This window comes from Ambystoma mexicanum, chromosome 9 (assembly GCF_040938575.1).
Source record: "Ambystoma mexicanum isolate Mex_15411 chromosome 9, UKY_AmexF1_1, whole genome shotgun sequence".
Taxonomy (NCBI): Eukaryota; Metazoa; Chordata; class Amphibia; order Caudata; family Ambystomatidae; genus Ambystoma; species Ambystoma mexicanum.
Genome location: NC_090931.1, coordinates 1529161119 through 1529185808, shown reverse-complemented (window position 1 = coordinate 1529185808; position 24690 = coordinate 1529161119). Strand labels below are relative to the sequence as shown.

General features: G+C 50.4%; 1 protein-coding gene across 6 annotated transcripts in view; it reads right to left on the bottom strand.

Annotated features, from left to right (window-relative positions):
* The window catches only part of LOC138489434 (zinc finger protein 135-like), a 176645-nt gene that overhangs the window by 59519 nt on the left and 92436 nt on the right, over positions 1-24690 (bottom strand). Inside the window, exon 1 of one of the 6 annotated variants that reach the window (XM_069617155.1) lies at positions 23903-24081. The exons of the other annotated variants lie outside the window; for them this stretch is intronic. The gene's annotated coding sequence lies outside the window, so the exon portion shown is untranslated. Of the gene's footprint in view, positions 1-23902; positions 24082-24690 lie in introns of those variants that run through there. 6 annotated transcript variants of the gene reach the window in all.

Sequence of the window (24690 nt, the reverse complement as noted above, 5' to 3'; positions counted from 1 at the left end):
GCTGGAGTAACCTTAACTGACCAATGCCGGGCACTGACTGGATTGGTAACGCTCTCTGGGCCAGATTTGAAGGGACACAGAAACGCCTGCCTGCCCTGCATACAGACAGGTTTGTCGTAGGTGGCCGGGGACGAACTTGGCCAAGGTTATGAATGTGAGTGGACACCATGTGTGAAAGGGGCTGTAAGTGTTGGACGGTCCCAGATCTGGACCGAGACGCAGAGATGCTTGTGCACCTGGAGAGAATACAGAAGTTTAACACCTCGCTTCCAGACAGCAATGCCATTAACCAATCGATTAACAATTTCACCCCTCTGCATACACCTCTCAAACTCTAACCAAACACAACCACAACCCTATAACACAACAATCCGCACAAACTTCACTACACTGCAACAACAAACAAACCACACAGACTCGCACAACAGCACACAATGACTACCGACCAGAAAACACCCCAAGCCCAGCCAACAGAGTTAACCGGATTGAGGCTGCCAACAGCACATCACTGCTCGCTTGCACTTATCCAGCTTATTCCCACTAACTCACCCCCCCTCCCTTTTTTAGAGCTGCCAGAGCGCCAGGGGACCACTCCGGTGGTGATAGTGCACGGTACAAATATCCTTTAACATTAACATAATATGTTATACTAATTTATATAGCGCACTTACACCTGTAGGCAACATGGCGCTGAGGGGATCCATTTGAGAGCAAATAATGGCCACAGATGGTAGGATAGTTGAATTAAAGAAGAACATTTTTAGATGGTTTTGAAAAGCCAGGTAATTGGTAATTTTACAAATGTCGAGAGGGAGCTTGTTCCAAAGGCGAGCAGCTGAAATGGAAAAAGCTTGGCTGCCAATTCTGGCTCGATGGCCTCTAGGAACTAGGATCGAGAGGTCAGAGGATGAAGGGAGCTGACGGGCAGGAAAAGAGCGGCAGGACTTTCACTGCAGAAAGTCAGCCCCATGGCCATTTAAGGCACGAGGGACTAAGCATAATGCTTTGAACTCGACGCGTCACCAGAAGCCAATGAAGGCTATAACATGACAGAGAAATGTGATCACAGGAAGATAGTCCAAAGACAGCTCGGGCCGCTGTGTTTTGTAACATTTGCTAGTGGTCCAGTAGGTAGGCCGGCCGAGAGAGATACAGTGCGTTGCAGTAGTCAAGCGTGCTCAGAATTAGGAAAGCCACTACCAGTACACGAAGGAGGGAAGGAAAGAACGGCAGTACTGAGTTTGAAATGACCCTGCTCACAAGCAAAAAAAAACTCACTTGAGCCACCATAGAGAGCAAGGCAGCTATTTTGACACCCAGATTCTTTACTACTGACTCTGGCTGTGGGAATACGCCTCAGGATGGTGGCCAGCAGTCAGGCGTCCAGAGGGAAATGGTAGATGGAGAACCAATAATCAAGATTTATCGCCATTGAGTTTAAGCCAATTCTGGCCCGTCCAGTCCCCAGCGACCTTCAGGCAGTTGTTATGATTGGAGGCTCCAGAAGGATTGTCAAGTTTAAGGGGGATTAGGATCTGTGTGTCCTCAGCATACATATGACAGCACAAACCGAATGATTAAATAGGATGAGCGAGCGCTGGAACATAAACGTTGAAAAGAAAGGGTGAAAGGGCAGATCCCTGGAGGACACCGCAAGTGACAGAACAGGGAGATGATGTGAAGGGACATAGAGAGAGTGTTTGTGAATGTTCAGTGAGGAAAGAACCAAACCAGTCCAGTACAGAGCCGGTGATGCTGGCTGAATTCAGTCTGCAAAGCAGAATGGTGTGATCTATGCTGTAAAAAGTGGCTGACGGGTTTAATAAAATCAGCATGCTCCCTTGTGGTACTCTGCACGCCACTGTTAATGTGCCTAATTCAAGCAACTCTAGGGTCGCTGCTCTTTGTTCGATCAGAAAGAAATGATCAGATCCAGGCTAGTGTTGATTCAGTGATCGCCAAGCTGACCAGATCAGATCCAGGCTAGTGTGGATTCAGTTATTTCCAAGCTGAAAAGATCAGATCCAGGCTAGTGTTAATACAGTGATCATCAAGCAGATCAGACCAGATCCAGGGTAGTGTTGATACAGTGATCATCAAGCAGGCCAGATCAGATCCAGGCTAGTGTTGATACAGTGATCATCAAGCAGGCCAGATCAGATCCAGGCTAGTGTTGATACAGTGATCATCAAGCAGGCCAGATCAGATCCAGGCTAGTGTTGATACAGTGATCATCAAGCAGGCCAGATCAGATCCAGGCTAGTGTTGATACAGTGATCATCAAGCAGGCCAGATCAGATCCAGGCTAGTGTTGATACAGTGATCATCAAGCTGACCAGATCAGATCCAGGCTAGTGTGGATTCAGTTATTTCCAAGCTGAAAAGATCAGATCCAGGCTAGTGTTAATACAGTGATCATCAAGCAGATCAGACCAGATCCAGGGTAGTGTTGATACAGTGATCATCAAGCAGGCCAGATCAGATCCAGGCTAGTGTTGATACAGTGATCATCAAGCAGGCCAGATCAGATCCAGGCTAGTGTTGATACAGTGATCATCAAGCAGGCCAGATCAGATCCAGGCTAGTGTTGATACAGTGATCATCAAGCAGGCCAGATCAGATCCAGGCTAGTGTGGATTCAGTTATTTCCAAGCTGAAAAGATCAGATCCAGGCTAGTGTTAATACAGTGATCATCAAGCAGATCAGACCAGATCCAGGGTAGTGTTGATACAGTGATCATCAAGCAGGCCAGATCAGATCCAGGCTAGTGTTGATACAGTGATCATCAAGCAGATCAGACCAGATCCAGGGTAGTGTTGATACAGTGATCATCAAGCAGATCAGACCAGATCCAGGGTAGTGTTGATACAGTGATCATCAAGCAGGCCAGATCAGATCCAGGCTAGTGTTGATACAGTGATCATCAAGCAGGCCAGATCAGATCCAGGCTAGTGTTGATACAGTGATCATCAAGCAGGCCAGATCAGATCTAGGCTAGTGTTGATACAGTGATCATCAAGCAGGCCAGATCAGATCCAGGCTAGTGTTGATACAGTGATCATCAAGCAGGCCAGATCAGATCCAGGCTAGTGTGGATTCAGTTATTTCCAAGCTGAAAAGATCAGATCCAGGCTAGTGTTAATACAGTGATCATCAAGCAGATCAGACCAGATCCAGGGTAGTGTTGATACAGTGATCATCAAGCAGGCCAGATCAGATCCAGGCTAGTGTTGATACAGTGATCATCAAGCAGATCAGACCAGATCCAGGGTAGTGTTGATACAGTGATCATCAAGCAGATCAGACCAGATCCAGGGTAGTGTTGATACAGTGATCATCAAGCAGGCCAGATCAGATCCAGGCTAGTGTTGATACAGTGATCATCAAGCAGGCCAGATCAGATCCAGGCTAGTGTTGATACAGTGATCATCAAGCAGGCCAGATCAGATCTAGGCTAGTGTTGATACAGTGATCATCAAGCAGGCCAGATCAGATCCAGGCTAGTGTTGATACAGTGATCATCAAGCAGGCCAGATCAGATCCAGGCTAGTGTGGATTCAGTTATTTCCAAGCTGAAAAGATCAGATCCAGGCTAGTGTTAATACAGTGATCATCAAGCAGATCAGACCAGATCCAGGGTAGTGTTGATACAGTGATCATCAAGCAGGCCAGATCAGATCCAGGCTAGTGTTGATACAGTGATCATCGAGCAGGCCAGATCAGATCCAGGCTAGTGTTGATACAGTGATCATCAAGCAGGCCAGATCAGATCCAGGCTAGTGTTGATACAGTGATCATCAAGCAGGCCAGATCAGATCCAGGCTAGTGTTGATACAGTGATCATCAAGCTGACCAGATCAGATCCAGGCTAGTGTGGATTCAGTTATTTCCAAGCTGAAAAGATCAGATCCAGGCTAGTGTTAATACAGTGATCATCAAGCAGATCAGACCAGATCCAGGCTAGTGTTGATACAGTGATCATCAAGCAGATCAGACCAGATCCAGGCTAGTGTTGATACAGTGATCATCAAGCAGGCCAGATCAGATCCAGGCTAGTGTTGATACAGTGATCATCAAGCAGGCCAGATCAGATCCAGGCTAGTGTTGATACAGTGATCATCAAGCAGGCCAGATCAGATCTAGGCTAGTGTTGATACAGTGATCATCAAGCAGGCCAGATCAGATCCAGGCTAGTGTTGTTACAGTGATCATCAAGCAGGCCAGATCAGATCCAGGCTAGTGTGGATTCAGTTATTTCCAAGCTGAAAAGATCAGATCCAGGCTAGTGTTAATACAGTGATCATCAAGCAGATCAGACCAGATCCAGGGTAGTGTTGATACAGTGATCATCAAGCAGGCCAGATCAGATCCAGGCTAGTGTTGATACAGTGATCATCAAGCAGATCAGACCAGATCCAGGGTAGTGTTGATACAGTGATCATCAAGCAGATCAGACCAGATCCAGGGTAGTGTTGATACAGTGATCATCAAGCAGGCCAGATCAGATCCAGGCTAGTGTTGATACAGTGATCATCAAGCAGGCCAGATCAGATCTAGGCTAGTGTTGATTCAGTGAACACCACGCAGGACAGATCAGATGCAGGCTAGTGTTATTATATGACATTTATAACGCGCCTTTACACAAGTGTTTCAAGGTGCGACGAGGCAAGGGAGGGGGAACAGAGGGAAGACAAAGACAACGATCTTACTAGGTCAGGTGACTTTGAGATAGCGCAAGTGCAGTGGAGGGGGGAAAGGGTAAGTTTGGGGGTAAAGGGAGAGGGGCAAGTGCAATACATAGGATCAACAGGAAATAATAATTAAAATAAATAAAACAATAAGTAAAAGTGCAGCCAGCTAGTGGCAAGTGCAGGGGTAAGTGCAGACATCAAGTGTCAAGAGCTGGTGAGGATTGTAGGGATACAGAAACAGCCCCCAAGTGCAAGGGTTGCCCAGGAGGCAGTGCAGGTGTGCAGCTTGTGGGGGAGGGGACCTGGGCCCGGGATCAGAGGGTAGCCAGGTGACCAGTGCAGATTCAGTCAGGAGTTCAGCAGGGGAGAGGAGGAGAGAAAGCAGAAGCAAAGAGGAAGGTCTTGAGGTGCTTCCGGAACCGGAGATGGTTCTCCTCAAGTTTCAGGGAGGCGGGGAGGCTGTTCCAGAGGGAGGCCCCAGTCGAGGAAAGAGATCCACCTCCAACTGGTTGCTTGGAGAAGCGACTGACCCTGAGGGATTTGGAGGCGGATGAGTGAAGAGCTCGAGAAGGAAGATATTTAGAAAGAGAGAGTCGAAGGTATTGAGGCCCCAGACCCCAGAAGGCCTTGTGGACAATGCAGAGGGTTTTGAACTTAATCCTCGCAGCCACTGGGAGCCAGTGCAGAGATTTCAGTCCTGGAGAGATACGATCCCTGGGCTTGAGGCCAAGGACAAGTCTCGCAGTCCTGTTCTGGATGAGTTGCAGAGGGCGGAGAGTAGAGGCAGGCAGATTTAGAAAGAGGCTATTGCAGTAGTCCAGCCTAGAGAGAACCATGCTCTGGAGACAGTGAGCTTCTGGGGGGAAGGAGAGGAAAAAAAGAATACCTCTGAGGAGGTGCAGCTGGTAGTGTGTCTTCTTAGAGACGTCAGAGAGCATTAGGAAAGGAGGGAGCAGGTGTGCAGATGAGGAGAATCTCAGTCTTACTGGCATTAAGGCAGAGAATGTTGGCGGCACACCACTCCTGGATAACGGACAGTCAGAGATGAGAGAAGGAGAAGAGGTTGCAGAAGGGTGCCTGAAAATGAGCTGAGTGTCATCCGCATTGCACTGAAAGTTGGGGCAGAGAGCAGCAATACGGTGGGCAAGAAGTGACAGGTATTGGCTGAACAGCCAGGGAGAAAGGTTAGACCCCTGGGGAACACCACAGGTAGAGATAGAGATAGAGGAGAGGAAGGACCCATGTTGAACCTGGGAGGGTCGATCGGAGATGAAAGAGGTCAACCAAGCCAGAGCCTGATCGGTGATACCCAGGTTATCACAGAGACGGTTGAGCAGGATGGCATGGTTGACTGTGTCAAAGGCAGAAGAGAGATCAAGTAGGATGAGGACACTGGGGGTATTGGAGTCAAGGTTGGAGAGCAGGTCTTCATAGATGTTCAGGAGAGCAGTTTCCGTGCTTCTGGCAGCCCTGAAGCCAGACTGATGGTCATGGAGACAACCAACAAATTCAGTGAAGATTAAGCTGGCAAATGGCCAGCTTTTCCAGGTGTTTGCCCAGGAAAGGATTGATGGAGATTGAGCAGTAGTTTGCAGGGCTGGACAGGTCAGCAGAGGGTTTCTTAAGAAGAGAGTACACAAGGGAGTGCTTCAGGGGGATGGGAAGACCCCAGTGGCGAAGGAGTGGTTGCAGAAGTCAGCCAAAGAAGGAGCCATGGTCTCAATGTGTTCCTTGATGGTTTTAGAGGAACAGGGTAGGACCTGTTTTGACAAGACTTTCATAGATCGGACTTGTCTTGAAACCTCATCTGGGGAGAACAGGGGAAAGGCAGAGAAGGAGGTTGGAAAAACATGGTATAAGTGATTTGAAGCAAAAAAAAAAGGCAAAAAAATGTATACCATGTTTTTCCAACATTTTGTTTAGGACCAACCCTTGGACCTTGTTCTAGCATTATCACCCTTTGAGACCCACATGTCACGAAAGCTTGTTTATAGGTAAGACTATCTATTAGTTCCTTTAGACCCTAATCTCCAAATCATTAAGCGACTATACTGAGATATAGAAGTACTCCCTGGACCAGCATTATGAGTTGACAGCAATAGAATTTAATTCAATACACTAACACCCCAGGGGCTCCAGCCCAGAAGCCCAAATTATGAGAACACTGTGGGGGAGATCAGGACCTGCCAGAGGCACCCAGCTTTGGTAAACTCGAGATTCTTCTTGATCATGATCCTAGATAATGTCATCATCATTTGAGATGTTATGTCTGCAATATAGGTTAGGATGCCTTCTTGTCCTGATAATGGTTTACACTACGTTTTGAATACCTAACACAATAGTATAGACAGCTACAGTGGAGATCTTCACTTTTTGACTGAGAGTATAACCATATAAATGACTGTATACATCTTTAGAGGAATCATATTCACTGTATGAAGTAAACAATACAAGTACCATTGATGCCATATGAAATAGATGGGCCTGCAATACTGATATTCATTCTACCGGTCAGATGTATAAAAAGAATTCAAAGCAATTTATTGTTACCTACAGTACAAGTACCATCGATGCGATATGAAATAGATGAGCCTGCAATACTGGTATGCATTCTACCGGTCAGATGTACACAAAGAATTCAAAGCAATTTATTGTTACCTACAGTACAAGTACCATCGATGCGATATGAAATAGATGGGCCTGCAATACTGGTATGCATTCTACCGGTCAGATGTACACAAAGAATTCAAAGCAATTTATTGTTACCTACAGTACAAGTACCATCGATGCGATATGAAATAGATGAGCGTGCAATACTGGTATGCATTCTACCGGTCAGATGTACACAAAGAATTCAAAGCAATTTATTGTTACCTACAGTACAAGTACCATCGATGCGATATGAAATAGATGAGCGTGCAATACTGGTATGCATTCTACCGGTCAGATGTACACAAAGAATTCAAAGCAATTTATTGTTACCTACAGTACAAGTAACTTGATGTTTTTTTGAAATTTCCCTTTAGATTTCATTGAAATATTGATTGAAAATATTGAATATGCCCCTGAAGAAGAGATGTTTTTCTCGAAACGCGTTGGGCCACTAGTGAAAAATAGAAATACATATGAAGATGTTAAGGATTGTTGTCTTGATGTGTATCATTGGGAATCACAAATGAACAATTTGTTGAATCCATCCTCTGTAAGAAAAAATATATATCTGTTGTCTCAACACATCATACTCTTAGTGTGCACATAAGTTAAATCTAAATTGTTTGGCTCGCTTTGTCGGGCTTGTGAAAGTGTGCAGGGGACGGGAGTTCCTCCATTAGGAACTTATTCTGTTTGTATCTGATCCTTGTTCCGCCCTTCTTGCAGCAATGGCCACTATGGCAGACCCTCTTGTCCCTTTGAAACTTTGTACCATCTGCTCAAAACCCTCTGCCCCCTGGTTCTCACAGGAACTATGGGATCATAAACAAATGACACGATGAGCCGAGCGCAAATGGGCACTTCATAAAGACTCCGGGGCGGGAAAACTCCTATAAAGCTGCTCTCCATATCTAACTACCAGCTATGAAAGAAGATAAGTCCCAACACTTTGCAGAGCAGATTTCATCCGTGTCTTGCTCCATGCAGGAACTTTTCAAGGTCGGTAAGGAACTATCGTCTCCACCCCCCCCCCTGCCCCCCTTTACAACCTAGCTGGTTCACAGGTAGTATGTGACCAGATTAATACCTTTTTTCTATATAAAATGATCAATATCGGGGAATTTAATTCTTGCTGAAAGTTTTAAAGGATCTCTGAATCACATAAGTCTAAATAGCACTCAAACCAAATCCCTCAAAGTTGTTTCTTATTGAGCCAATTACAGACGCCACTGTTCTTAAAGCTCTTACTAAAATCGGCTTCACCCACTGATCCCATCCCCCTACGTTTGGCCACTGATCCCATCCCCCTATGTTTAGTGCAGTCTTTTTCCCACTCATGGGATGTCCGCTTCTACAGCAGCTATTAACCATTCTTTTTCCTCAGGTTCTATTCCACCTGTTTGGAAAAAGGTTGTCGTCCCTCCTCGACTGAAGAAAACTCATTTGGTTCCACCCCCTCCAGACAGTTACTGTCCAATCCCTCCCTGCTCTAATAAAGATCATGGAACTTATGGTTACACCTCAATTGTCCAGCTATCTTGAGGCAAACCGTGCTCTCCATGATTTTCAAAATGGCTTTATACCTGCGAGGGGCATAAAAATCAGCAGGATTTCGGTCCTTGATGACATATCGATGATGCAGGTCTATGGAGAGGCCGAGGTGCTAATTCTCCTGGACCTCTCTGCAGCTTTTGATACTATAGATCACAGCATTCTTATCCAGCATCTCAAATAGGTGGCCATGGAAGGGTCGGCTTTGAAGTGGTTTGTGTCTTATTTTCGAACGTCAGCAAATGGTCTCCCTTTCCTCTACTCCATATACCGTTTCTTGCGGGGTCCCCCAGGGCTCTTCTCTATCACTGCTTCTTTTCAATCTGTATATGCAGCCCTTAGCAAACATCATTGCTTCCTTTGGTGTCCGCTTTTACACCTATGCACATGACACCCAACTTCTCTTTCATTTAGACTCCACTAATGCTGATTCTCCCCTTCTGTTCAAAAGGTGTCTGTCTGAAATCTCGACATGGATGTCTGTGAATTACCTAAAACTCAATGCCAGCAAAACAGAGGTCCTCGTGTTTGGCTCTCCAAACCAACCGTCAGTTTGGAACTCCCAGTTCAGTCCTGAAAGTATGGATAGCCTCCCCTCTCCGTGTGCCGTTGTTAAGAGTCTGGGAATTACACTTCTTCCCTCTGGCTCTCGATTGCATTGGTGTGCAACCTGGGCTTTCTCAAGTTAAGGATACTCAGGAAAGTGCTGTCTTTTCTTCCCTCTTCTCATCGATCTACAGTGGTAACTGCATTAATTACGGGATCTCTGAACTATTGCAACAGCATCTATCTGGGACAGCCCGGCTACTTAGTTCAGAGACTCCAATTCTCCGGAATGCAGCAGCCCGTCTGGCCTTGAATGCTCACAAGCTAGAGCACCCCTCTAAAGTGAAATCAAAGCTCCACTGGCTTCCGTTTAGGAAGAGGATTGCCTTTAAGACTCTCTGCATTGTCCATCGGGCAATCCACCAGATTGGACTTAGCTTTCTCCAAGAGAAACTAGAGATGTATTCTCCAAGGCGATGTCTGCGTTCTCGAACCAAGAACCTCTTGGCCGTTCCTCGGTTCCGGAAAGCCAGAGCCAGCCAGAGGACGTTCCTTTTCCGTGCAGGTTCTGATGATTTGGAATGTCCTCCACAGACACTTTGTGATATTTCTGACCATCTTGGTTTCAGGCAAAGTTTATAGACCTTCCTATTTAAAAGTTAACTTGCCTCTCTGACTTAGTATTAATCATCATCATCATCATCATCAACTTTAACTTTATTCGGAAAATGAATCTCCGTTAAAGTACAATTTTCACAATACAAAACATCGCTCTTGATGTTGTAAACTCACCATGCACAGAGTATATGTACAATAATAAAACTAATATCAAGCTATATAGATCCAAACCTTAGTATCATACACACATGCACACGCATCCCTGCCCAACCTACTGCTCTTTCAAAATAGTTCCTATTCTAGCCTCTAGCATTCTCTTATTAAATGCAGATCTTAAAAATGTTGCGACTGCTAACACATATGCAGGTTGGGTACAACATTTCAAGGCTCGCATAGCTGACAGGATTGAGAGCTGAGCTAGGTGGATCCAAACCGGGGTGAGCCAACGCACCCATGCCCGGCAATGAGCCCCACAATAAAAGAAAAGAAGCACCTCATCCTCACACCCCTTGCCACAGAGAGGGCATAGAGACGAGGAACAAGACCTACTCTTTCACTTGGCAGGCCCATGGGTCAGTGGGAGTATGCCTAATCGAAACTTTGCAAACCAGCGTTTTAATTTCGCTACCATCTGGAGGTCCAGATATACCTCCGACCCCCAGGCATCCTTAAGCTGCAAATAAGCCCTAGCTTTTCCCCCCCACGCCCACTATCTGAATGTATTCTTGACCCCCACCTTGTGAGGTCACTCCATAGGTCCCCCAGCCCAATGTTAGAAAGCAAGGTTCTCACATGCATAAACCAAGAAAATTCCCTACCACCTGGCAATGAAAGCAGCTCCTCCAAGCCTTCCCTGAACAGAACTAAAACCTTATTGGTCCAAATCCACAGCCAGTAAAACACTGGCTGCAACATAACAACATAACGAATCTCAAAAAGGACAAATTCACATGCCACTGGCGTGGACGGCACATTAGAGGGTAGACCAAGCAATGATTCAAAAATCTATTTTCGGCTATCTGAATAGGGGTGCAATCTGACTTAGTAATTTGCCAGTCTTTTCTGTTAAATAGCGCCCTGACACCTCCGGCCCTGGTTTCGCGCTTTATAAATTATATAACATAACAACATAACGATGTTAATATGTGCAGATCTGAAAAGATAGAGCCCTCTCTGGGGTGTACGTTTTAAACATTGTGTGCGCTGTCTGCAGCAGTGGCTAATGTGCGCTCCAGGTTGCTATTGGAATCATCTCTGTGCTTGTTTGTGGTGTCTGCCAGAATGCAATGGGGAAAGAGCAGCTAAGAGGGGGGACAATGCACTAGAACAGCCAAGACCCGGAGAGGCGACAGACAAGGGGAGAGTGACTGGACTAGAGAAACAACTTGCAAAGTAGCCAAGGACCAGAGGAGAGAAACACACCAGAACAGCCAAGGACAGGAAGGTCGATCGACTAGAGAAGCAACTCACAAAGTAGCCAGTGAAATACTAGAACAGCCAAGGACCAGAAGGGCGATGGACTAGAAAAGCAACTTGCAAAGTAGCCAAGAACCAGAGGAGAGTGACACACTAGAATAGCCAAGGATCAGGGGAGCGATGGACTATAGAAGCAACTTGCAAAGTAACCAAGGACTAGAGGAGAGTAACACACCAGAATAGCCAAGGACCAGAAGGGTGAGGGACTACAGAAGCAACTCACAAAGTAGCCAGGGACTAAAGGAGAGTAACACACCAGAACAGCCAAGGACTAGAACGGTGATGGGAAAGAGCAGCCAAGAGCGAGGGGGGGGGGCAATGGACTAGAACAACCTAGAACCAGAGGGATGACAGACTAGGGGAGAGTGACTCATCAGGAAGCCATAAACGAAAGGTCTGATGGACCAAAGAAGCATCTGGCAACCCTACTCCCTTGCAAGATGCTTCTTTGGTCACCGTACACCACTCGTGGGCTTTGCTTCTGTTTGTTTGTATATTTATTTATAGCGCGCGCCAGACCCGAAGGTATCCAGGCGCGATCTGCCTTCGTTTTCCAAAGATCCCTTTATTCATTTGAAGTGACTGCAGCCAGGTGACTACTGGCACCTACACAATATAATGCGCTGTACAGGCCTGGGCTTGCTCAAAGTAATGCATTTCAGATTTGCTGAATTACTGTTTTGTATAAGCATAATACAATACTTATTGAGAAAAGGACGATGTAATATTGGCACCTGGGGTGGGAACAGCAGCCAATCAGGTGGGATCCAAGCCCTCGTTCCTCAGCAAGCTGAGCTCCGTACCCGCTATCCAGCACCCCAGTCCCGTTCCCTTGCACCCCCTGTCACTCAGCACATCCCTTCGAGACACTTCCCTTTTTTTGTGAGATGCTGCGTCCCTCCTCCATTGTTACAGGCCGGCATGGAAATGGAAGAGGGACTCCATGCAGAGTCCCAACCTCCATTTCCATGGTGACTTTAATAACTTGGAAGCTGAAGTACACCGGGACCAGCAGGTAAGTTATTAAGTAGGTTTATTGCAAGATAACATCCAGGAACAAAATTGGCATGTCCCCTTCAAGCCAACATATCTCCAACTGACAAGTATAGAATCCAGCTTCAGATCACAACACCCCAGCACTCCACTCACACTGACATCACTGCATTCCATATACAGTGATGTCATCCACTCAGCTAAGAAGACACATTACTACAGTCCGGCATGGAAATGGAAGAGGGACTTCATGCAGAGCCCATTTCCATGGTGACCATATCTAGCAAATATACAAGCCCAGTTTGCAAACTCAGGGGGCTAATAACCAGTGGTCGAAGTGGGCGGGAGCGGTGCTCCTCTACTTCTTTTAATTAAGTTTTACTGCTCCTATAGTTTTATTTTAAAAAAGAAAACCGTTCTGGAACTGCTTCGTTTTAGAATAGAAGTGTAGGAAGAAGTTGAAACTTGTACTTTCAGTGCAATGCACAGAACGTTCCCCTAAACGGCATGTGCTTAGGGGGGTGTACTGTGCGTGGGAGGGGGCTTGGCAATGGGGTGCGTGGGGAGCGTTGCAGTCCAGTAGGAAACATAGTTCCACAACTTCTTTCCGTGCACTTCGACCACTGCTAATAAGAATAATCCCCGCAGCGGGATGGAACGGCCTGGCACCGGCACCGGCACCAGGGGCCACTGCGAGGATTATTGCTAAAGCATGACCTGCACGGCTGGAGTGATGCACTCTGCTGCGCTGGCAAGGACATTACATGTTTACCCGCCGACACTGTTTAGAGCCCCCGCATTTCCGTTGTAATCACAGTATGTTTCAGCTATGCTTAGAATTCTATGTGTTAGCGTATATGATTATCCAGAGATAACATTACTAAACGTGCTATAAAGGGACACGTGTGCCAAATAGTTTGTTTGATTTGCCTGCATGGCTGGATCAAAGCTTTATAGTTACTCATATATTGTTTGGATATTTCTGTGGGGCTGAATCTAGTGCCGTGTTTGTCATTATTGTACGTAATGTCTGGTCCAGTTCCAGTGCAACAAGAGCCAAGGAAGATTGCAACCCAAAGGTCAGGCCCTATCCTGCCCCCCCTTGCCACGCCCCGTACCCCACGCGACTCTTTCCTTTCCCCCACTTCTTTTCCTGTGCGGCCTGTGAGTGTCTGTGGAGAGGAGGGTCGCCACCTTTGTGTACAGCAAACTCCAGACCATAAGCCATGCCCCCCCCCCGGCCACGCCCCCTTTAGATACAATGGGAAATGATAATGATGTGGTATTCATATAGTGCTTTCACCCAAGTGATTTTCCTAGAACATATTTCCATACAATATCACCCAATGAAAGTCGGCACACATTTATCGACCGGATGAAAGGCTGAGTTGGCCTTGCAGGTATTGGAACCTGCGAGCTACAGATCCCACGCAGATCGCAGCAGCGAGCGTTGAGCTATCTTACCGGCTAAAACATGGGAATGCAGCCGTTTGAACATAGATATGTGTATTTTCTTTCCAATTATCGGCATCATGTTATGAAATAACACGATGCCAGGCTGCAAATGACCTGGCACTGGCGCACACAAGAAGATGTGCTAAAGTGTGTACAATCGTTTCTTGTATGAAGCAGAAAAAAAACACCTTTGTGTTGGATCTTGCTGCTTCCAGTAGCTTTGCGCTGCTCCTGACGCCGCCGTGGAATCGAGGGCCGGCGGCCACTAAACCATCCTCTTCCTGTCCTCGGCCCAAGAATTGCCCATCATTCAAAAACCCTCGCCACAAAACCGCTGCCTTGCATTCTCCTGGAAAAAGGGCTCCATTTGCCCTCCACTGATGTGGGTCTGCTGTGCCAGGTTGCAAGGCCAGTGGAAGTTTCACACGATCCGAATACAGTTAGTTCTTCTGTAACCCTGCGGCAGGGCAGAAGGTCCTGCCAGGATAGTGCCGGCTGCAGATTCTAAAGTCTCCGTCACCTTTCCTAGGAAAAGGTTCAACTCCAGGAGCCATTGAATCACGGAACTAGCTCGGTGTGCAAAGCACCTGCCGCCGAGATCAGTCTGTGACCGCCATTTCCCAGACTCCCATCCTGGCCGCCCAACGAATCAATCTCTTGCTTTAGTAACGATTCATTCTGCCACCCAAGGCAATGAATGGCAAACACTGGATCCTCACTGCCAGGATTAAAGGCCCGCCATCCCTTTGCAGAGCGCAACCAGTGACGCGCAGTGTACACACACAGAATGCACAGAGACCCCAGAACCCGCCACGAGAGAAAGGGCGAGCAGCGGGGAAGTCGCGCCCCCTTTCCCGGGTGCACACACAGAATGCACAGAGACCCCAGAACCGGCCACGAGAGAAAGGGCGAGCAGCGGGGAAGTCGCGCCCCCTTTCCCAGGTGCACACACAGAATGCACAGAGACCCCAGAACCCGCCACGAGAGAAAGGGCGAGCAGCGGGGAAGTCGCGCCCCCTTTCCCGGGTGCACACACAGAATGCACAGAGACCCCAGAACCGGCCACGAGAGAAAGGGCGAGCAGCGGGGAAGTCGCGCCCCCTTACCCGGGTGCACACACAGAATGCACAGAGACCCCAGAACCAGTCATAAGAGAAAATGCAAGTAGCAGGGAAGTCGCGCCCCCTTTCCCAGGTGCACACACAGAATGCACAGAGACCCCAAAACCAGTCATAAGAGAAAATGCAAGTAGCAGGAAAGTCGCGCCCCCTTTCCCAGGTGCACACACGCAGAAAGGGCCTGGGGGCACTTCAGGAAAGTGGCGATTACACCTGCGAATGGAATTCACTGCTTCGCAAGCGCCATTCCCAACCTGGGCTAGGTGCACCCGACACAGGCCCCCTCCTCACCCCCAGCTCTGCTTTCAGAGGTCGTTTGCCTGGGATGCAACCCCATCATGCCAGCCTCTTCCCAGAGATGACATGCCTGTGTCACGCATGAACCTGCTTAGGCTTTGGGCGAAGGCGACCTCTGGGTGCGTGGGTGGGGCACCAGTGTCCAATAACCTGGGCATTTGTCCAATAGTTATGCCATTTGTCTCCAACCTTACTCATTATATCAGCCCCTTCCGTTTCCCCTCTAGTAAGGTGCTGCATGAGACGTTTTCCTTTGTTTGGCATAACAAGGCCGCAGATTTATTTTTAACATATACAAAAACCACTGCAAACAGATATTAAACTTTTGATCCAATAGGTGTGGCGCCTGCTCCTTGTCCTGCTTCCCCCTTTTTCTCCATACCGATTGCAGGCATAACTCCCCCAAGGCCTTCGAGTCTGAGAAACCGCCTGCCCCTGCAGGTCTTTGCGGACTGGGAGAGCGCCGTTTGTTGGGGGGAAGTTGAGCCCCAATTGCTACCGCCAGACACCCCCGCCGTTTAGGCTCCCAGGAGGCGCTGTCTAGAATGGGCGAAGCCCCTTCTGGTTTAGCAATGGCTCATTCGGAGTCTTAGTCTTATCCTGGGTTGCCACAACCCGCCTGTCCATCCTGCGACAACGACGTCCAGGCTCCTCCATAGCTGTAGGGGTGGGTGGGTGGGAAACGAAATCCTCCTCTCTTGGCGGACGCCCGGCTGCTGGATGAGCTGCAAGTGCTCCCCAGCCGGGCGCCCGTCGTACTTAAGCGCCAAGCCACGCCCTCTTTCATTGTTCCCCTTCGCGGGCTTTCGGGGGCTCTTGGCGCCCTTTTCCTTCGCTCTTTCGCCCTCCTCCCGGGGGGGGAGGGGTAAGAGCGCGAAAAGGAGTAAGGCCCCTGCCCCGGTTATCGGGGTGCCTCCTCCACTCGCTGCTCTCCCCCTCGTCACCTTCATAACCTGGGCATTTGTCCAATAGTTATGCCATTTGTCTCCAACCTTACTCATTATATCAGCCCCTTCCGTTTCCCCTCTAGTAAGGTGCTGCATGAGACGTTTTCCTTTGTTTGGCATAACAAGGCCGCAGATTTATTTTTAACATATACAAAAACCACTGCAAACAGATATTAAACTTTTGATCCAATAGGTGTGGCGCCTGCTCCTTGTCCTGCTTCCCCCTTTTTCTCCATACCGATTGCAGGCATAACTCCCCCAAGGCCTTCGAGTCTGAGAAACCGCCTGCCCCTGCAGGTCTTTGCGGACTGGGAGAGCGCCGTTTGTTGGGGGGAAGTTGAGCCCCAATTGCTACCGCCAGACACCCCCGCCGTTTAGGCTCCCAGGAGGCGCTGTCTAGAATGGGCGAAGCCCCTTCTGGTTTAGCAATGGCTCATTCGGAGTCTTAGTCTTATCCTGGGTTGCCACAACCCGCCACGCCAAAGGTGGGTTATCGCCCACCGTGGCTCCCCCCTTTCCTAGCTTATAACTCCAGTAGTTTTGTGCAGATGTTCCAGAAAAACAACTCCATTCCCTGCTCCGACAAATGCACACCGTCCTTTAGATAGTACTCTGTGTTTTTCAGATTGATCAGACCGTGCCTGATGTGTTGCAGGCCTCTCCCTTTGCAGAACTTAGCCATGGCCCAGTTCAACTTCCTCCTTGAGTTTTCCACGGCTGCCTGACTCTCAGCGCCCCTCCATTCGCGCCTCGAGATGATTTCAGACCATATGATTTCCGTGTCCCCCAATTGCGCCGCCAGTTCCTGCAATGATGACATCATTTCTCTGAGCAAGATCCCTCTTCCCAACTCAGCCAAATCATTGCCGCCGAGGTGTACCACCAATACGTCAGGCCTCTGATGGCGCCTCAGGAGACTGCGTATGTGCCCTTGCAGCTGTGCCCATTTCATGCCCGGCACTCCATGCCACTGCACTCGGTACTCCCCGGCGGTCAGCACCTCCTGTTTGGCTGACCAGCTTCCTTTGGCCCTTGCCACAAATGAATGGCCCACCACCCAGGCGGACCGCCGCCTTCCCAGCCTTGGTGCTACTGCGGGGAGACAGGAGGGAGGAACTGTTAGTCTTGCATTTTTTCAGGCCTGACATACCGCTTAAAACAGTCTGACCTCCAGCCCCCAATCTGTTTGATTGTTTCCGCACCCAGGCCCATCCCTGCCGCGGTTGTGGCGGCCCCAATCCTAAAGGAGTGTGTCCCGAAACTCCCACTGGGGAACCCTGCCTCCCCCAAGGATCTGTCCAACACCCTTTTGAACTGAAACAGGCTTAGCGCTGTTCCATCGTTGTGCATCAGGAAGGGGGCCTCTTCCCCCGTGAGGCACCTGTGGGTCAGGTACCTGTTCGTGCATCCTACTGGGCAGACCGGGCTGTCTTGCACCCTCCCCAATGTGATCATTCTGCCTTTTCCCGTCTGATCGGTCTTGGACCTCCTCAGATATAAGCATAACTGCTCCCCCTGTACCCTTACATCACAGCTCCTCAAGAAACTCGAACCTTTCCCCTTTTTGTTGGCAGGCACCAGCTCACTTACCCTCAACGCCCCAAAAAATGCAAGAGAGAAGGCTGCTGTGAACAATCTTGTCTCGTACTCGTCCATGCACACCACCCCCAAGCTCCTGATCAGTTTGTGCAATTTCCCCACATCTATGGGCCGTCTCTCGTCGGGCTTTGGCAATACCTGTTTAGCCCAACCTTTCATTGCCATGACAATATAATGCTCCCTCGTGGGGTCCGGCATGCCCCTTAATTTGTAGAATTGAGCAATCGCCGCCAAGTGATATGCCACCCACGTCCTGGACCGTCCTTGGCTCCAGCACCAGCCCACAAAGGCGCGCACCGGCCGGCCCTTTTCGCTCTCGGGCAGAATATTACTCTGAAAGGCCCTGAACCGTTCCCAGCAAGCCTTGTATCTCCGCATGGTGCCTGGTGCGAGAGCCGTGTTGATCAGTGCGCTCAGATCTCCCCAACCAGTCCCCACCACTGTGACTGGAAGGGTGTCATCCTCGCGCTCGCCTCCGGATGGTGTTCCCGGAATTTTCCCCACTGCAAACGAGAAAGAGAATCAGCGGCCACATTCTTAACCCCAGGTATATGACGTACCCTGACTTCCGCATTCAGTTGCAGCAAGCACCTAGTCAATTCCCTGAGCAGCCCCAGTGCTCTCTCGTTCTTGCTTGTTCCCTGGTTAATAATCTGGACCACTGCCAGATTGTCTGACCAAACTAGCACCTTCTTGTCTTGCATCTGTCCTGGCCAGAGCTTGAATGCTACCACTATCGGGAACAGCTCCAGTACCGTAATGTCCCTAGTGATCTCCCTGGACCGCCATTCAGCCGGCCAAGCCTGCCCGCACCACCTAGAGCCCAAGATTGCACCAAAACCTAGGGCCCCTGATGAATCGGTAATCAGGTTTGGTCCCTCTCCCCTCCCCAGGGGTTCCTTCCACAACAATACCCCGTTAAAATGCTCCAGGAAGGTGCCCCACATTTCTAGATCTTTCTTCACTTCTCTCCCTAGGCGCACGTGTTGGCCTGCGTGCTTCAAGCCCACTGTCTTCAACTCTATGCTTCTAGCGAATGCTTTACCAGGAGGGATCACTTTGCCTGCAAAATTCAAACTGCCTGCTAAGGACTGGAGCTCTTTCAAAGTGGCTTTCTCCTTGCCCAACAATCCCGCAATCACTTCCTTCAACCTCCGTACCTTGTCAACCGGGAGCCTGCACACCCCCGCTACAGAATCAATTTCAATCCCCAAAAACACAAGTGATGTCACCGGACCCATCGTTTTTTCCTCTGCCAGAGGTACTCCAAATTCTTTCATTAACCCCTGAAATACCGCCATGAGGTTCTTGCAATCCTGGGTCCCTCGGCCCCCCACAAACATGAAATCATCAAGGTAATGCACCATCCCCCCAACCTTGCTTCTACGCCTGACTGCAAATTCCAGGAATCTGCTAAACCTTTCAAAATACGCACATGAAATTGCACACCCCATCGGTAAACATTTGTCGTAGAAGTAATCCTGCAACACCTTGAACCCCAGCAAATGATGGCTGTCTTTGTGGATTGGTAGCAACCGGAAGGCTGATTCAATATCCGCCTTCCCCATGAGGGCCCCCACCCCCGCTGCCTTTACCAAGTCCACTGCGTCTTCAAATGTTGCATAATGCACCCTGCAGTCTTCCCCTGAAATGCCATCGTTCACCGACTCCCCTTCAGGGAAGGACAAATGTTGGATCAGTCTGTACTGCCCCTTATCCTTTTTAGGTACCAAGCCCAATGGTGAAACAACCAGGTTTCCCAGTGGGGGGGTGCGGAAGGGGCCCGCCACCCTCCCCAATTGTACCTCTTTCCCCACTTTTTGCGCCAATATTTCAGGCATGGCTAGCGCTGATTTTAAATTGCAAGCCTCCTTAGTTCCTAACTGCCCCTGGAAGGGAATCTTAAATCCCCACCTGAAACCCTCCCATAACAGTTTTGCGTCACCCCTCTCGCTGTATGCATTCAAAAAAGGAATCATGGCCTGTAAGCGTATGGGTGTGGGCAGCTCTGTCTCACTCATGTTTGCTTTTCTCTTTGCCCTTCGCGCTGCCCCTTGCCTTGCCCTCTCGGCTGTAGGGGCTGTGTCTCCCCGTGCTTGCTGACTTTGTGTGTTTGAACCTACACGCATTACCATACGTGCACCTCCCTTCGGCAAACAACCAACATTCTGGCAACTCCCCTTGGTAACTGGGCCGGTTGGTCCAAGAGGAGTTCCCACGAAAGGACCCCCTCCCTTTCACATATGACCCCCTGCCCCTGCTATGCGCAGTTTTTTCCCTTGCAACGCTCTCCTCCACTGGCCTGTCTGGGACTGATTTCGTATCTATGCGGCCCCCCACGTCTACTTCATCCCATGTCATTCCCGGCCATACCTGCATCTTAAGTCTAAAACCTTTGTCGTAGTTGCTCCATGTATCCCCCCCATGCTTCAAGTATTGCTCGTGAATATACTGCTCATAAGCCATCATTGCCACGCCATCTTGTGGGAATTTTTCTAACATGATCGTGGCATAAACCCTGAACGCCCTCAACCAAGTATGTATGTTGAGTTCTATCTTTGGCCTCTCCCTCTCCTTCTTCTCCCTTTCCCTCTCTGTGGGTTCGCTGAAGCCTTGTCCCGAGGGGGCCATCCCCAATAATTCCATAATGTCCATAAATTCCTTCCTCCAAACTCTCTCTTTGTATGCCAACGGGATATGCCATGCCAATGCATTGATCGCCACTCTGGCCGGTGCAAACCCTGGCATGGGCCTCCCGTATATTGTGTTGCTACTGGCCAGTTCCTGCCCCTGTACCTGTGCGGAGGCCTGTGCCCCCCACCAAGGTGTCCCCCCAATTTGTGGCGTGTAAATGGTGTTTGCCCCCTGTGTCGCCATCTGCACCGGGTTCCCCCCCGCTACTGGCTGTCCTGCACCTGTCATTGGCTGACTCGTCCCCGAGCCAAGTTGCTCCGTGTTCCCATTCTCCCTTTGTATTCCTTTACCCCCTATGTTCAAAGCATTCTTATTAACAGGCAACTGACAATTTGCACCCGTCACCCAAGCTTCCATGCATTCTTTGAACATACCTTTCACCATCTCCAAGGTGGTTGGCTCCTCCGCTGCTACCGCCGGTGTGGCTACAGGTGTGCTGCGTGGACCTCCCACTGGTCTTGGAGCCTCAGCAGGGACAGGTGCCGGGATGGCCACAACCTCCTGCGCCCTCCCCTTTCCCTTGGGGTTGGTTTTTCTTTTCTGTGCTGCCGCCGCTTGCTGCTGGCTGTCCCTCGCTTTCTTGGTCATCACTCGTTTTCTTTTGGTGACCGGCTCAACCTCGTCCTCGAGCTCCTCGATGTCCGGCTCTTTCTCTTCTTGCGAATGCACTTCCACCCATGCCTCATCAATGGGTGTAGGTGGGAACAAGAGTGGTGACCCTGCCCTCTGGCTGCGCCCCGCCACCTCAGCTCCCATCTGTGTTGCCATTAACTGCATCCAGTTGGTGCCATACTTGTCCCCTGCTCTTCTTGCCATCATTAAAAAAGCCTCCAGCTCTTCTTTCTGCTGGTCCTCTTGACTTTTTCCTTGCATCTGCATCTTTTCCCTTTAAGCACCGACCTTGCCAATAATGAATGACCCACCTACTGTGGGATTAGAACTCGAGTCACCTGCCTTGCCAGGCCAAGTACTTTTCGTTTGGGCCACGGATTGCTTAATATTGGGCACGTGACTGCTTAATATTGCCCCTGAAATGCCCTGCCGCCGGGAGCCGTAATACTTGAATGTCCCCCTGCTGTGGGGTTAGCGCTCCTGTTGCCTGCCTTGGCAAACTTGTGCCCTCCTTGAGGCTCGAACTCGTGACCTTCAGATTATGAGACTGACGCGCTGCCTATTGCGTTACGAAGGCAACGTCCCTCGCCTCCCGCCGGCTGCGAGCGTGCAGCTCTCTGCTGGCTTACGGCCCGATGGATGGCCCCGCCTGCTTCCGCACCTTCTGCCGCCGAGGGTAACGTCCCTCTTCTCCAGCCGGGTGCTCTCCGTCGCTCTCCGCTGGCTTTCGGCCCGATGGATGGCCCCGCCTGCTTCCGCACCTTCTGCCGCCGAGGGTAACGTCCCTCTTCTCCAGCCGGGTGCTCTCCGTCGCTCTCCGCTGGCTTTCGGCCCGATGGATGGCCCCGCCTGCTTCCGCACCTTCTGCCGCCGAAGGCAACGTCCCTCTTCTCCAGCCGGGTGCTCTCCGTCGCTCTCCGCTGGCTTTCGGCCCGATGGATGGCCCCGCCTGCTTCTGCACCTTCTGCCGCCGAAGGCAACGTCCCTCTTCTCCAGCCGGGTGCTCTCCGTCGCTCTCCGCTGGCTTTCGGCCCGATGGATGGCCCCGCCTGCTTCTGCACCTTCTGCCGCCGAAGGCAACGTCCCTCTTCTCCAGCCGGGTGCTCTCCGTCGCTCTCCGCTGGCTTTCGGCCCGATGGATGGCCCCGCCTTCTTCCGGACCTTCTCCGCTGCCTCAGGATGTCGGCCCACCTTCGTCGGTGCCGCTGCTTCTGCCGCCGCTTTTTCCCAGGCGCTGCCGTCTCGGTGGAAGCACGCCTCGGGGACCTCCGCTCTCCGTCGAAGCCGCCTCCAAGCACCGCGCGCCTGCAGATAAGAAGGCTCCCGCTCAACGATGGTCGCTCCAACGAAGTTCTCTCCCCACCAACGAAACGAAACGAAACGAAATCCTCCTCTCTTGGCGGACGCCCGGCTGCTGGATGAGCTGCAAGTGCTCCCCAGCCGGGCGCCCGTCGTACTTAAGCGCCAAGCCACGCCCTCTTTCATTGTTCCCCTTCGCGGGCTTTCGGGGGCTCTTGGCGCCCTTTTCCTTCGCTCTTTCGCCCTCCTCCCGGGGGGGGAGGGGTAAGAGCGCGAAAAGGAGTAAGGCCCCTGCCCCGGTTATCGGGGTGCCTCCTCCACTCGCTGCTCTCCCCCTCGTCACCTTCATGAAACGTTCTCATTTCATCAACCCCTCCCCCATGATGAAAAGCTGAAAGCAAGCGGCTGACTTCACCCCAGCCCTACTGTGGTCACGAGGCGGTTACATTAACTCATCCAGAGGCAGGAATTCTCCCTAAACATGATACCCCGCTAAGCCTGGCTCAGCCATGCACGGGCCTGCCTTGGCCCCATGAGGTGAAATGCTGTACCAGCCCAGAGCTACTTGAACACAGACAATTATTCCCTAACTTAACGTACCAACTGCAATCCTATGACTGGAAACATGTACCCTTGGGGGAGAACACAGTCTGCTCCCCCGGCCTCACAGGCCACCGTATAGTGCCTCTCGAGGTTCCTTCACCTGTGATAAGACATTCATTATCTACGTCACACGCACGCATTTCATCGGCCTCCTATAGATGAAAGACTGGGCCAGGCACTCAAACCTTGCTTGGGCATTTGGGTGGTACTGGTATCCAATTAAAAGCTCTCATTTAATCGCCCCCACCATGATGAAAAGCTGAGAGGGTGTGGCCGACTCAGCCCCGGCCCTACTGGCTTTTCAGGCTCAGTAGCCCATTGTATGGGCTCCCCGCTGAACAGTGGCCATCTCGGGCACCTGCTTAATCCCAGTAAAAATGATAAAATGCTGCGTCTGGCACAGCCAACATTCGCCCGCATTGGCCCCAGCCACGCAGCGCCTTCTGGGCACCGAACATCCACTTTTAGTGCAATCCTTGTGTTTCGGGAGTTATCGCTGTACAGTGAGGATGAAAGGCTGAGCCAGAAACGGCGTCGCGTGAATACTTTGAACAAACGTTATTCCATGCGTGCAAAGCAGTTTCACATTCGAATCGTTTCGGGACAAGCTTTGCATGCAGTTAATCCTGGGGACTAAACACAGGGTCGGGTGAATGCTAAAAGGGCAGCGTTAACGCGCTACACACGAAGAGGAAGCTCGTGGCCAAACTTAGCGCTGTATTATGCGGGGAGCGGGAAGCGCTGCCTTACCCTTTACATTGAAGAAGTTCCAGGCGCTGGAAAAGGCGTGCGTCCGCTGCCACCCGTCCTGGCACCTCTTGCCCCAAGCCCAATTCACCGAGGGCATTGGTCCCGGAGCACACGAGCCACCACGCCCAGGCACACACTCCACTCCACTCCACCGGTGTGATGCCCTCCCTTTGCAACACTTGCAAGTAGTAGTACAGTCACTGCTCTCATTGGCTGAGAGTTAGCAGCCCAGCTCTAGGAAACCAGCCTGACCGGTCTGCAGCCGCCAGCTGATTGGCTGCCGAGCCTGCCTCCTCCAGCATCCGAGCCTGCACCCGATTGGTCGAAAACTGGGGACGGAGGTCGGTCCCAAGGGAGTGATTGTGTGACCCGTCTCCATGAGAGGAAATCCGGGTTTATACCCATGAAACCGGGCAATGAAGCAAACATACTTCACCCCGATGCTGTGGCACCCTAGCCGACAGCGCGGGTACTTCTAGGCACTGCACAGTTTTAGGCCTGAGAACACAGAGGTGTGACAGTGTGTGTGGGCACTTTGTGCGGGTGGCAGTATACAGGGGGTGACAGTCAGTACCTAGTGGCAGTGGGTAGTTTGCAGAGCCCTGATGGGTATCAGTATCGGGGACCCCCCTTCTCCAGGAGGGGGTTACAGTCAATTGAGAGTGCGAGATACCAACTTTTGTTGCAGGAAACCACCACGAGTTCTGGGGGATTGCAGGGCTTTAAGTGGGCCGAGTCCCATGAAATGGCAGTGAGCCGGGGCGATGCCAGGGCCCACTTAAGCTACT